The sequence below is a fragment of the Xiphophorus couchianus genome, chromosome 12 (genome assembly GCF_001444195.1).
Source record: "Xiphophorus couchianus chromosome 12, X_couchianus-1.0, whole genome shotgun sequence".
Lineage (NCBI taxonomy): Eukaryota > Metazoa > Chordata > Actinopteri > Cyprinodontiformes > Poeciliidae > Xiphophorus > Xiphophorus couchianus.
Window position 1 is genome coordinate 19,545,063 of NC_040239.1, and position 15,192 is coordinate 19,560,254.

The 15,192-nt window shown below is 38.4% G+C and overlaps 1 long non-coding RNA gene across 1 annotated transcript in view; it reads right to left on the reverse strand.

Annotated features, from left to right (window-relative positions):
- Positions 1-10,490, reverse strand: part of LOC114154158 (uncharacterized) — a 63,051-nt gene extending 52,561 nt beyond the window's left edge. The window contains exon 1 of the long non-coding RNA XR_003597506.1: positions 9,812-10,490. This is a non-coding gene — a long non-coding RNA (uncharacterized LOC114154158). The remainder of the gene's footprint in view (positions 1-9,811) is intronic.
- Positions 10,491-15,192: the final 4,702 nt, after the last annotated feature.

The following is a 15,192-nucleotide window of genomic DNA, read 5'->3' on the forward strand; positions in this document are numbered from 1 at the left end:
ATGTTCTAAGTGTGTGAAAAAAGTAGCAGCATCTAGTCCCGAAATTACGGTAGCAATTATCTGGTCAAATGTCAAGTCTGTTACTGTTGCAAAACATTTTTAAATTCAAAAGCCTTCATTTTATTGGTCTTATTTCATCCTCTAAAATCTTTTGAAAAAAATTTAAGTTTGAATTTTCACTTGCTCTAAGGCAACCATAAAATCTAAAAAGAAATAAATACTCAAAATGTATGTACAGAGTTTCAGAGTTTCACTTTTTAACTCAAAGATTAATGAATGTACTTTTCTGTGACTTTGTTATTCAATGAGATGCACCTTTATGCCATAAGTCAACAAGCAGAGAGGTTGAGTGTCTTCTAATGTATAAAGAAAACTCCTCTGCCCTGTTTGTCTTGCTTCGTTGATTCAGTATATCTGAGTGCCGAGGCTGCAAGGCTACTTCCACCTGGTTAAATTAAAGAGAATATGAATAATAGATGGAGGGAATGACACTTCCGTCGCCAGGGGTAATGAAAGACTGACTCTCAGCTCTGTCTTGTCATTTCTCTGACTCACCGAGAGCGCTAATAAAGATGACACTTGACAGCTAACGAGACCCATCACAGAGGCGGACGTGCACTCATACACACTGGAAAGAGACCAAGGGATGGCGCATGGTGATATATATACAGAACATACAGGAAAAGAAGCACATCTAACCTCGAAGCAGAAACGTAAACTTTGTCCGGTTTTTAAATCCAGTTTAGAAAGTCAACATCAGCTCATCGCTCAGGGATTTCAATGGTACATTTGGAAATACAGAAAGCAAACAGAAAGACGGAAATTTGCAGCGATTTAACAGCAGGGGGAAGAAGTTATCGACAAATTTCAAGTAGGTCGGCGAGGGCCAAATAGTGTGTTTGAGCAGATTGAGTTCACCTCCGGCCTCCGCCACAGAGTGCCTGAAGAGTGGGTGTGCCATTGTTTACCGTCCACCATGCGGGTAAACAATAAACAATGAGAAGATTGAGGGGTTGCCAGCTCCTCACCCTCATGTTGCCAATTTGGGAACTCAAACACGCCCCCCTCCCCCTCCAACCCAAAACGCCTCTCCGCCCTTCTTGCACCGCCTACTCCCTGTGTCCCTCACTCCCCCTGTTTTGCTACCTCCCTTGTTCAAATTCATCCACAGGCTCCAGAAACCCCAAAGGGCGGTCTGCCCACGCTGCCCTCCAAGAAACCACGAGATGGGTGTGGTTCCGCTTGCAACAGGGAAGCCATTTATTTTGGGCGCATCTCTGCTGACTGACTGGAAAGTTGGCTGCACGCTCCACAGGCCGAGGCCCCGCCAGTCCTGTGGGCTATCAGTGCCTGACCTGCTCTTCCCCCATTTGACCCACTCTACTCCTCAACATACATAGACACACACACACACACCCACGCACCTCAGTCCTCCCTAGAGAACCATATACACCAAGGTGATGCAAAAAGACAGTAGTATAAGAATAGAATAACATCAAAAGGGAAATATATATATATGGAAGATAAAGAAATTATATTGAGCTGAAGACATTTCAGCTTTAAAATAACAGAAAGATGTTGATATTCCCAGACTTATTTCAATTTATGGTTTAATTCAAAAGAAGCTCTCTAGCTACACATATACTCACTCAAAGTATATCAAAAGTCTTTTTTTTTGTGGCATGGAAATGGAAATGTTTTAAATTGAAACTAAACTTCATTTAAATTCATAATGAAAAGGGAAATTTTAATCCAATAAAGCACCCATTAAAGGTCAGGAACAAAGTACGTCCATGCTCTGTTGCAATTCTGGTTGCAAGTCATCAATTAATTATATATACTGGCTATTGTTCTCAGAGGAACAATAAGTAGTAGATAAAAAACGTGCATTAATGTTTTGTAATTGAAAATTAACTTTAAATCATACAGATCCAGTCAAGAGAAAGTCATCTATCACTTCTGTCCTCTGTGTTTGTGCATGTGGAAACAAGCCTGCAGACAAATTGCAGGCAGCTGCAGCATGCAAACTGTCAAATTTTATTCAATTATTTGGACAAACAAAAACTTAACTAAACTTAAAAAATGTCAAACTTTGACAAATGTGCTGTTTTTAGGTTTTATGTGTTATGTTTGTCCAATGTGATCTAAATTATATTGGAGAAATGTAGTTTGCCCTTAAAAGAATTAGCCAAACAAATCTGAAAAGCTAGGCAAAAAAAAGAATTTTTTAAATGATTATTTTTGGTTCTATGTTTTTAGAAATCTATAAAACATTTCACTGCAAGCTTATTAAACAGAAGTGCATCAGATTTGGCTAAAAATATATTTAAACAACATTTTTTAAGTAAAGAAAATTGCTTTTTCAATCAAAAAAAAATTATATTCTCCACAACACTTAAGTAAAAATGTAACAATTAAGATTTTTTTTGTCACATCTTTTTTCATTGTCTCAGATACTTTATTTCTAAATTCCATTTTGTGTGTCCTCTGAATTCATCAAAATACCTCAAATTCTCTGAAAATATTTTTAAAAATCTGAGTAATTTCTAAACTTTCTTCAATCAACATTTATGTTTTTCATGTTAACTGTTCAGCAAACAGACTAATTTCAATATTTAAAGCTTGATATTATAAGAACTGTGAAAAGATTCAGATTTCTTTCTTTTCCTTTTTTTCAAATCAAAACTCCTTCGGATGCTTTCAACAAAACAAATCAGATATTGCGGTTTGGTGATGATGGCGGTTGTTATGACCCGAAAGGTACATTTTGTGTGACTTATAAGAACACAAGGAGTGTTTAAACTGCACCTACCTAATTTAAAACTAAATTACAGATTCTCCTTTTTTGTAGCAGAATATCTAAAGAATACACAACGTGTACATTATGCACCTGACACAGCAGTATATACAGTATATGTGCATATCACTGTATTATTGTCCCCTTTGGGAAAATTTTCTTTCAGCAAATTCAGAAAATTTCCTTTCCTTGTGAAAACAGTGAATGGAAAAGAAATACGTTTTTTTTTTTTTTTAAATATTGATTTCTTAGAAATACCTGCATCAAAAATAACTGCATAATTAAGTAAAATTGTTGCCTAAGTACATTAGAACATAAAAAAATATATACAGGGCACTCACTGTAAAAACATCTAATATGGCTGTGGCATTTTTATCGTTATAAAGTTGTTGTCATTAATTCTTAGCCATCTACCTACCATCTAACAAGAACATCTGTCCAGATTCCAAATCATATTGATAAAAAAAACACTATTTCAACAATCAGGCATTACCAAAACAGGTTGAACTAAATCTTTTTTTTCTGCTTCATATGACACAGGAGTCTACGAGAAAACTGTGCTGTAAGGTGTTCTTTATCTCCTCTCTTTCTCCCCAGGGTTCCCATATTGCTTCTGAGATGTCTGTGGGTTCCTTTGCTTTGGCGTGGCACGCTGACATTCCCTCCACACCCACACGGGCAGCCAATGTGCCAATTAGTGGCCTTCTCCGCAGGGGTGTATGGGAGGTGCAGAACACAGAGGAACGAGAAATGGCGGAGAGAGGCCGGGGGAGAGAGAGCACGTTTGAGCGTCTCTGGATGCAACTGTGTATATGTAACAAGGCCTCAGACCTCAGACATTCCTTTCGCTTTGGCCTAGGGTACAATTAAAAGGGATGTCCCTCCCCTGGCTCCCCTCCTTAGCGGACCACATCAACGGAAGTTCTGGCCTAGCTGGAGGCTCTAATGATGGGAGAGAGACCAGGTCGCGACCCTGGTGTGCCACCTCAGCGTCACACCCTTCCTGTTTAGGTCCAGACGAGTTTCATGCCAGGAAAAAAAAAAGAGGGAGGGAAAGGGTACAGAGAATAAAGAAAGTGTTTTGACTTTTAGAACATCTGGAAATCTTGCAGGGAGTGATAGAGACACGCTGCCATAATGGCTGCTACCCCAAAAGAGGCTGATTTTGCATCAGTAGCGGTGCTGCACAACCTGTCATAACAAGAATGACTTTGTGCTGATTTTGCTGAAAATTAACTTACTGCTTGTGGTTTCAACTAACTAGATGATAAAGTAGGTGCAAGAAAAACTAAGCAAAAGAGGATAAAATAGGCTTTACAGAACTTATGGGTGTCTGGTTGTTTGTAAGATGGGACCGGGGTCCTCCTCCCTGCATCAGACATACAACGCTGATGGAGAGGCTTGGATAATGACATGTCTGTCTGCCATGCCTCTAGATTTTGCTCTCCCATTCTTGTGAGTGAGTTACAGCATAGGATATGTGTGTGGGTGGTAAAATGTGTGTATGTGGTGTGAACCCTGTATCTGGCTTTGTATGTGAATGGCATACAAGCGGGATGGTCATGCATATGTGTGTGTGTGTCGAGACGTTTGCGTATGTGTGTGCATGGTGGGGTGTGTGTATGTGTGTGTGTGACAGGGGTCCCCGCAGATTATAGCTGATGATGAGCGTCTCCTCTCAGCTTGGGAAACCTGTAATTGTCACCCTGCTCAAGTAGGGGAGATGGGAGCAAAAACACATCACACTGATAACCAGCAGTCCAGCCAACCTGCAAAAAGAGGGGAGAAGTAGAAAGATGTGCAACAAAATGAAAAAAAAAATGTCAAAGATAAAGAAATAGAAGTTAATGAAAATATGCATCAAATGTTACAATCTGCAAACTGAAAAAAATGTATCTTCTTTGATTTGGGCAACAACAATATCTACAGTGTGAATTCAAGCGAGTGTGTGTACGTAATATACCTCTGAGGAAAGGATAAAAAAAAAAAAAAAACACAGTTTGTCTGATGCGGGACTTGATACTTATTCAGTGATGATAGTCATTACATTGTTAGTGCCTGACTGACCAATAACACACGGATTGTTTTCCTGTCACTGAGTTGAGCTGAATGCTGCACCTGAGATCTATTGAGAATATTCACACCCCTGAAAATCTTTCCCATGCATTTACTAGAATAATTGCAAAATAGAAGAAAATGTGATGGCTTTTAAAATCACCTCACAAATGCAAATCTGACAGTTGTGGTGTAAAGATCATACTTTTGAAAGAAAATAAAAAAATCAAGAGAAATTTAAATCAAAGGCCTCAGAGGTTCTTAAGAGAAAATGTATGAACAAACACCATCACGACAATCAAGAAACAGAAGTTTAAAGCAAGGTTAGGTTTGTCAAACAATATCTCATGCTTTGAACAACAGACTGTTCAATCTGTCATCCAGAAATGAGTGAAGGAGCCAATGGTAACTCTTAAGGAGCTGCAGAGATCCAAAATTCAGACACCAAGATATTTTTTATATATATTGATGGATGGAGATACAAGACTATCTGGAAGAAAACCTTCCAAAAGCTGCTAAAAACAAGAGACTGGGGCAGAGGGTCACCTTAATACACAGCTCTAATGGAATGGTTTAGATTAAAGCTTATATGTGTAACATAGCTTAAGCAAAATCCCTGATCCAATTGAATATTAATAATCCAACACATTTCACATTCCAACTTTATCTGACTGAGCTTCAGTTGTTTTGCAAGAAAGTATAAACAAAATGTCAGTCTCTAGTTACACAAAGCTGGTAGAGACATACTTAAAAAAACTTGCAACTGTAATTTCAGCAAAAGTTGGTTCTGTAAAGTATAGACTGCGGGGGGAGAAATACTGATGCAAAACAAATTTTTTAGATTCATATTTGTAGAAAAGATTGAAAAACATGTATTTTTGCATCTACCATATAATCATCCAGTACTTTGTGTTACTCTGTCACATTTAAGCGCTTTAAATTACATCTGTTTGGCATGTGACAAAATGTGAAAATGATCCGGGTTAAAAATGATACACTTAAAAGGCATTATAACTGTCCATTGTTGCAACCATTTTTAAAAGTAAAAGGGTTAAATACTACAAAAAAAACTGCACTTTAGCTCATAATTTCCTTCCAAATTATTTATTCTCAAATAACAAATGCTAAACTTTTTTTGTTTTCAAAATTACTCACACAAACATCTTCATCGTGTACCTAATGAGTTTATCTTAATTGTGGTTCAATCCGACTTTATTTTACCTCATTTGCATTCTGAAGAAATACCATTGTGTTTCTTGTGTTGTCCTACTTTGGTAAACTGAGACAAAATTCAGACTTTTTTTTTTTTTTTAACTGTAATGCTCCACGGTTTCTCATTAAGTTCCATTAATCTATATGCCCTCCACATTGGCCTGACACCACCCGGCTTTTGCAGAAAACTAAAGTGACACTGGCTCCGCTGGCAAGGTTGGGAGGCCGTGAGGTCACAGCAATGATGGCACTAGCTGTCGACCGGTGAAATGTGGAGCCCGTGGGCGGTGGGTGCTAGGTGCCTGTAAGTGGTAAGTAAAGGGAGTGTGCCGGGGGAAGTGAGACATTCATTAGGAGAGCCAAGCTGACGCTGTCAGCCCCGCCATTGCTTGCTTCTGAGGAGCTTGCTCAGGAACACACCATCCTCTGCTGCAACCAGACCGGGCTCTACACCGACATGCCTTTGACATCCAGGTTTCGGTGTGCATAAGTGTATGAAAGTAGTTGAAAGGGACACTGGTGTTTTATGCTATGGAATGCAGTGACAAAAATGTGTTGTTTTTTTCTATTTTAGTCATGGAAGCATAAGATATTGCAACCAAAACCACCGCTGTAGGCAGGGAAACAAAAGATGATTTCATTATAAAATGGTCAAGTTAAAGTTCGTAGCTCAATTAAGGCCTCACTTGAATCAATAGCTGAGGCCTTGTGCTTTTCCAACCACCTTTATAACAAACGAGGCAACAATTTTCCCTCAGTTATCTTGCATGCTTGTGAAAACAGAACCCTATTTTATTGGGTCTCTAATGCGATGAGTGGGGCCAGAAGTCAATTGCTGTGTACTCATTCTACCTCTCTGCCTGAAAAGACTTGTTAACACGTTCAAATAATGAGCTGCAGCTAACAACAGTGCAGCACTAGATCCTTTCGTCTCACAAAAGGGAAAACACGTTCTATTCTCTTTAATCATTTCTGCAAAACACTGTCACTTATATTTGATTAAAATTGAATACAGAGGTGAAGGACATTGGGAATGTGTAACTTACAGCTTTAATGGTGTCCTAACCTTTTGCTGTTAATATAATAACAAAAGTGGCATCCACTAACAAATTACTAGGTATTGTACTATAATTAAAATTCATTAATACTGTTTACTAAACCAGTATATTAATACAAGCCAGTTTAAAGGTTAGATACATTTTATGGTTACTTATGTGAGGCATGAAATAAACAAAACATGCCTTCACTTGTCCAATAAAAAATTGAAGCGAAATAAAGATGGTAATGCTGTAAAAAAACAGCCTTTAACATCCAGAGCTCTAATAACAACTAGCTGTTGCCAGAAGAAGCTCTCATGCTCTCCGAATTGTATTTACATCATTATATACTACCTGTGTGAAGTAGCTTACAATTCCTGGGCTAAAAATATAAATCTGGTTTATCTTATTTTTGCACATGCCTTTGCAGCTAATTTGCAGGTGTGTTTTCTGTTTGTGTCGGCTAGTTAGCATTGCACTGAAAATGTGCAACAGAAAAAGAGAGTGAGGTGTTTTCCTTATGCAAAATATACAAATTGGAAAACCTTTTATACATCTGTGGCCTGAGCAACATGCATTTCCCCAGATACACGGAAACTTTAAACTTATTGCCCAAATAAAATAAAATAAAACTAATATATAAATACAACCTTAGAAACACATATCAGTATGGATATAAACACATCTCAAACAAGATAAACAACCAAAACACACAGACTCTTATAGTTTGTTTTAGTAATTATTTCATAATGCAGAAAGAACAAATGTCTGTCAGATTTAAATTTTCTAAAATGCATTTAAAATCTGAAGCAATACAACATTTTTACCCCCTTTTCAAACTACCTTTTGGCCCTGCCTATAATATTTCAGGTATATTTTTTAATATCCTCTTGTTCCCTCAGTCAGTTGGAATCCAGTCAAGATTCCTGTAATATACCTGCTGTGCCAGTTGGTGGCAATAATGTCAACAACAGCTACATTGATGTCCAAAAAAAGGAGAAACTAAGCATTGCAAAAGTAGCACTAAGCTTAAGAGTCTTCCAAAACTAAGTATTGTATTCTTTAACATTGTTAATATCTCCAGTTTATTCAGATCTAAACTGGAGATAGCTAGTGGACAGGATAACAATCAGTGAAATAAAGATCCAAAGTCAGGAGGTGGCCCTAAATTTGCAATTATGATAAGTCGAAACACAAAGAAAGAAAATTATGAGCATGGATGAAAATTCGCCTGAATGAAGAGAACACCACAAGCTCAAGAATAAAACAAAAGTGATATTGAGAGTAACAACAAAAGACAGACTGAGGAAGTGTGTGTGTGAGTGTGTGAGACTAGGGACACCAGGAAAATATTATCGGAGGACACACGCAAAAACACTGCACTTGATCTACACGACCAACCAAGTCCACCAGCGCACAAAACCAACAAAATTCACCTGAATCACACACATATAGCACGCAGAAACAGCAGCGTTGCACCGCACAATCTGACAATCAGCTCCTGATCCACACCAATATGCAATGTGAGCGCGATGCGCCCAAAAGCAGGACATCAGAAACAGTCGAGGTCCAACGCCAACAATGCAACACACCAGCCCCGGTCCGGAAGAGTTTAACAGCGGCTATCTTTTAGCTAACATTACCTGTATCCAACAGCTTATTACTCAACTCTACGGAGCCCCTAAGGGGACATGGAGAGGAAAAAAAAAGGAAATAAATCCCGACTTATTATCTCGAGATCCCGACTTATTATCCCGACTTATTATCTCGAGATCCCGCGACATTTCTGAAAAATCGCGAGTTACTTTTTTTGGGGGGAAAGGCATGTTTTTATGCGGTAAACGTGGGGGAGTGTGTCTACATTGATTATGGAGGACGACTTATATCATTTTCTGCGGACCAGAGATGTCCCAGAGGAGGATATCATGCACATGCAATTTAGCGTACATCCATCGGTAACCGTGAAGCTGTCCAGAGGACTGTAGCTGGTTATTAATGAATTCTACCAAAACTGCCAAGTCGGAAAAGGACTTGCGCCGAATGAGTCCTCGCGCTCTGAAAACTCTCTTCAGATGTCTCTCACTAATACTAAATCCATGTCTGCTGTCAAGCACTGATTTAATGTGTTTATACTCAAGCCCAAGCTCGAAATAAAAATCTATATATCTACCCCATGGGTGGGTGTCCTCCATCACTGTGATTAGGTCGTTATGTACTGATGTCGGGATCTCGAGATAATAAGTCGAGATCTCGAGATAATAAGTCGGGATTTCTTTCCTTTTTTTTCTCTCCATGTCCCCTTAGGGGCTCCGTACAACTCAGTCTGTTAGTTCGGGGGGAAAACTGCGCAAAGTTCTTTGCGATTTGCACACACTGGAGTAGCTCTGCACAGGTGTAAACCCAGCGCGCTCATGTTGCGTTTAATGGCGGCTCGGAAAAAACAGGTTACGTCGTGTTATCAACGGAACAGTTAAAAAAAGGGACAGAAGGCGCAGATATGGGAAGTGCGGAAGCCCCTACTGTATCAAATCGATATAGGAATAACAGAAAGTTGGCCATTTTAAGGTAAAATCAGCAAGCAGCTGTTAGTCCAGGCGGTCACGGCTGACTCTGTGCCATGCCGCCTGTCCTGCAACACACGCAGTTAAACACACAGCATATTTCTTACACTTATCATTAAACAATAATAAGAAAGGAAAACAAAGCCTACCGATACGGTTCCCAGATCCAGGTCCTGTTGCTCTGTGACATCCATACAAAGAGTAAGTGACAACATTTGCTTTCTACTCTTTCTGGCAAACGTTTCGACAAGATTTAACTGTTTAAAAGTCCATTTGCTTATTTTTAGTTAACTTCACTATACAGTGACACTTAGCTTCTGGAAAAAGCACCAGCCGGCAAATTAACAACAGTAAACTAACCAATTTCATTTACGTGGGCCCCCTCGTGAATTCCTACCGATAGCACTGTTAGCACCAGCAAAGCTATAGCATTAGCATGTCCCATAGTCACAAATTTAGCCTGTTTATAAGAAATATATAGACATGTTTCATGCAAGTTAGTGAGAGGTGATGTAAGGGAAAAGCCAATAAAACAGAATGAACTTTCACTGCTAGAGTAAAGTGACTCTTTATCAACAATACAAAGGAAACGTGTAGCATCGGGCCTGTTAGCACTACAAACAAAGCATTGGGGAATTTAATTCGTTCAGATTATTTTCTGTAGAAGCTCAGACAGTCAAGTTCAGGCAGACAATTTTTTTTTTCCCTTTGGGATACAGTCACTTATTACACAGACAGGAGACCTTACTGAACTTTGGATCCAAGGTTGTTTTTTTTTTTGTTGTTGTTGTTGAAAATATAGTCTTTAGCAAGATCAAGAGGTTCATGCCCAAGTCCTCTGGAACCAAAGAAGAGGTGAAGCAAATTATGCTGGTGCACATAGAGTTTTGTAGCTCTGTTATGTCATGGGGATTTCAGCTATAAAACCCCACTTTCCAGGGAGCTGTCATATAAATGGGTTAATACTATGCATTCTGGGATTTAGAGTTTAGACCAGTTTCTATTGTTCTCTGTGTGTAGTTCAGTCGTTGTTCTCCATCCATGGCTGAAGAAGTTGATGATCAGTTTAGCTTTACTGCTAATCACAATCTCCATCGTAATAGCGAAGTTGAAAAAAAAAATATAAACAATTTTCAAAGTTATTTGGGAACAGAAATCAGTTGATTGCTTACTCTATTGCCTCTACTTTTTTAAGTCACCTAGCATTCGCTTGTGTTTTATTTAATATCAATTTAAATACAGCTGTTCTGAATTCTGTTGGAAGCTATCAATGAACAAACACCACCATGACCGCGTTGTAAATAAGTTTAATGCAGGTTTAGCTTAAATAACAATATCCCAATCTCTGAAAGTTTCAATTTAAGAGTATGACTGCATACCTGTCAAGTCTCCCCAAAAGAGTATAAAGATACCCAAGGAACCCCAGGAGAGAATACATTTTTATTTTTTGCACTCCTAGACTCTCAAAATACACACAAACTTATTTAAGGGCTAAGAAGGGGATTTTGATATCTCTCCTTTAAAGGATATATCAAACATGCATGAAAAAACACACCAGGTATGTTTTTCATGAGGGAATAACATTATTTCAAGACTCACACAGAGAGAAAGTAGCTATTAGAAATAAAAAGCTATCTGACAAATAATCTGTGGCGTTTGGACCTCGGCAGAAGGAATGGAGCTGGTAACCGCCGTCAGAGAGGATGAGCCGCTGTGGATAAGGATTAGAGACGTCTTCCCCCCGGGCTGGACACTGGTGGCAGAGAGGATGCCACTGGTGGCAGTGTAGAGTGGACGTTGGACTTTATGAAGAAAGCAAAGCCTGATGATTGGAGAAGATGAGGAGAAGACCAGCGCATGATAAGGTGATTGGCTGGGCAGGTGAGATGAAGAGTCTTCCTGTTAGAATTTACGCCGAGGCTTCATAATACAATGTAAAGCTGAGAAAAGAAGATTTTACATACAGTAATAGTGCCTCTTTAATACACCTCTCTTCTCTTTTGCTCTTGTTAATTACTGGCTATGATGTCACAATCTAACTGCACTCAAAACAGAATCCTTGTAAAAAATGTAAAAAAACAAGCAAAATGTCCTATTTTGTTTATTTATATGGTTCATAGAAATTATCATTTAATTTAATTTACAAAACTTGGCTGCAAGGTGGTAAATTCCATAGTAAGAAATCTGATGTATTCCTTTTAGAAGCTCAATTTTTCATTTTGATTTGAAAAAATTACAAATGTTTAAATAATTAAATTATGTAATTCAAAAAAACCCCAGCAGAAATCTTGTGACAAAACAAATTTAAATGTGTGATTTATCTTGACCATTTTCAAAAACACTCCTGAGGAAAATTTGGAGAGCTTTTTGTCATTCCACCTCAGTGCTTAATTACCTAAATGAACTCATTATGTATTTCCCGAGCTAATTAAAATCTTTTTCCAAGGTCAAGTCTGACAAAGATTTACAGTGACCACAGTGTGCAGATGGGAGACAAGAAAAGACAAAACAAAATTGTTAAAAAAAAGATCCGATTGTAAAATTATATCTACAATCGCATTGTAAATATAATTCTATATTATATTTACAATGCAATTGTAATTGCAACTCTTTTAAATTTTTAGAGTTTTAATACACGTAACAGGACATATTATTTTTAACTTACTACTGTGTTGACAAAATACACCTTTAATATTGGAATACTTTAAACTGATTTGAGGCTATTTATTGGCAACATACATCATGATGCGTGAGCTCTCATGTTCCTCAAAGATTGAGAAAAATTGTCAAGATCAGTGAATTGATATTGAGAGCTTATCTCAAAACGGTTCAAAACACCCATTCCACTTATGTTTTGTCCATGATATTTAGCCACAACTGGGACTTTTATTTTTTTCAGTGTCTGAGCCAAATGAAGGAGAGAGTGTTTGTTTAAATAACATTTCTCCAATTGAACCGATCAGAAGTTGGCAAGTCTCTGAATAAGAGTATTTCCACATTTCGCTTTGCTCTAGCGGGGGAAATCCCGCAAGCCACAGTGGTAGTTCAGCAGAACCAAACGATAGTCCAGCTCGGAGAATATACTCAGATGATATCGTTTTTTTTAAATTGAAGGTAAAGCTGAAATGATTCATTTTCCTCTGCTTCCTTGCTGGCAAGCACATACAGAAGGAGCTGGACGGAACAGGATGGAACAATTAAGAATGAAACTTTTCACAATCTTTGGGGAGATCGCCTTGGCAGTTTAAGCAGAAGTTTGATTGACATTATTCGATGCTCAATGCAAAACAACCAGGGCCGGAGTACAGTAGGCCTGGGCCGAAGGGGCATGGGTCGGGCCAGGCCGGGTCCTGCTGTGCAAAAAGGCCTTTAAATTGGCCTTAAATAACTTGTGAGGGCCAAACAAATGATCTTGCAAGAAAATTACAATACAATGTAATACAATACAAGAAAATACAATGTCCTAGTCGCATAGTTATTCAGAAATATGGAGGGCTGGTGCTCATGAGCAACTGAGTAATAATGCTCGTCAGAACTGAAGCAAATATTAAAACATTTGACCTAAATTCTACCAAATGTTCTTGCTTGTTTTTGTTTGCATCAGAAGTCATCCAGCAGTTTTCTTTTTATGAAAGACTGTAAAGACATCCATTCACAATGTGTTTTAAATTAAACGGTATATTTTAGTTATGTTTGGGTAATTGTAGCTTTGGACAGGTCGATGTAGGTGGATAAGCCTACACTTTAGAGAATATGCAGGTGAATCTGCAGAGTCAAGGGGTATTAAATTTCTTCCACCATCAAACAACTATTTGCAGAAATCAGTAATGCATTGATATTAAAAAAACAGTTTATTTACCTGCTATTGTTTTGTGGAATATTGTATATATGTGTGTTTGCTTCTTTGCAAGCAACTTGGGCCTGCTTTTCCCATCTCTTACGTGGCTCTGCTCAACTCCTGTTCTCGCGTACCATTGGGAAGGACAAGTCCTGGCTGTCCTGGCTCTTGACAGAGGAGATAAATCACTTAGCACACCGGAGGATAGCCTTCCAGTCGGCAAGCTGGGAACTTCATTATCCCGCCCCTGCCACACATTACCATGCAGATTGTCACTGATTGGGCTGGCTCCGTGGCGTATGCAGCCTACTTCTGTCACCGCCAGAGGAGCCTCAGATGTGTCTCAGTTTTGAGAGGGGAAGAGCAAGAAAAAATATCAGTAAATGGAGTGATAAAAAATATGGAAAGGTGGAAGTGAGACATACTGCTAAAATTGGGAGATTTTTAGAGGAAGTGGGGAATTTGTACTAATTTCACCCGAGTTCAGGCATATTTAGCATAAACAGTTTTAGTACAAAATAGTTTCTGCTGACACTGCAAAGCTCTGTTAAGTGAGGCAAGCATACTTCTGTGTAAATTGCGCTGTGATGTAGTTTCCCCTAGCAGACAGGCCCAGGAAAACCACAATTTCTACTCGCATTATTTTACGTCAACATTATTTTTTATGTTAACACCCTGCATGTTGGGAAACAGAATCATTTTCTTTCAGTTTTTGTGTGCGTGGCTTGAAAGAACTCACATACACACACGCACTCACGCTTTTACACAGATGAGCACAAAAACGAGGAAGATTAAGTAAATGTTTTTAATGCTAAAAGAAAAGGAAAAGTTTTACTGTGAGGTGGAATTTCATATGTGAGCAGTTATGTATAAGATTAGCATTTAGATGGTAATATATTACTCAGTAATCATTGTAGCATTCTTGTTAAATATACTGGTTATTAAGCCATACTTCGTCTCTCTTACAAACGTCTCAGCCCAGTCAGGCAACTCTGCCAGCTTCAGGGTCATCAGCCATGAGCTACTGTTAAGTGATCTTTCTCTTCTTTAATCCTGGAACATCTCAGGGTGATGGAGCAGCCATGGGGATGTCTCCTGCCAGATCCCTGCACATTTTTCAAGGTTTATTGTTCCTTTTAGAACTCAATCTTCTCATGCAGCCAGTTATACCCCTCAGATTTGGGTTGTTACTCCCTTAAAGATCACCATATATATATATATATATATATATATATATATATATATATATACAGGTAAAAGCCAGTAAATTAGAATATTTTGAAAAACTTGATTTATTTCAGTAATTGCATTCAAAAGGTGTAACTTGTACATCATATTTATTCATTGCACACAGACTGATGCATTCAAATGTTTATTTCATTTAATTTTGATGATTTGAAGTGGCAACAAATGAAAATCCAAAATTCCGTGTGTCACAAAATTAGAATATTGTGTAAGGGTTAAATTTTGAAGACACCTGGTGCCACAAACTAATCAGCTGATTAACTCAAAACACCTGCAAAGGGCTTTAAATGGTCTCTCAGTCCAGTTCTGAAGCCTACACAAACATGGGGAAGACTTCAGATTTGACAGCTGTCCAAAAGGCGACCATCGACACATTGCACAAGGAGGGAAAGACACAAAAGGTTATTGCTGAAGAGGCTGGCTGTTCTCAGAGCTCTGTGTCCAAAC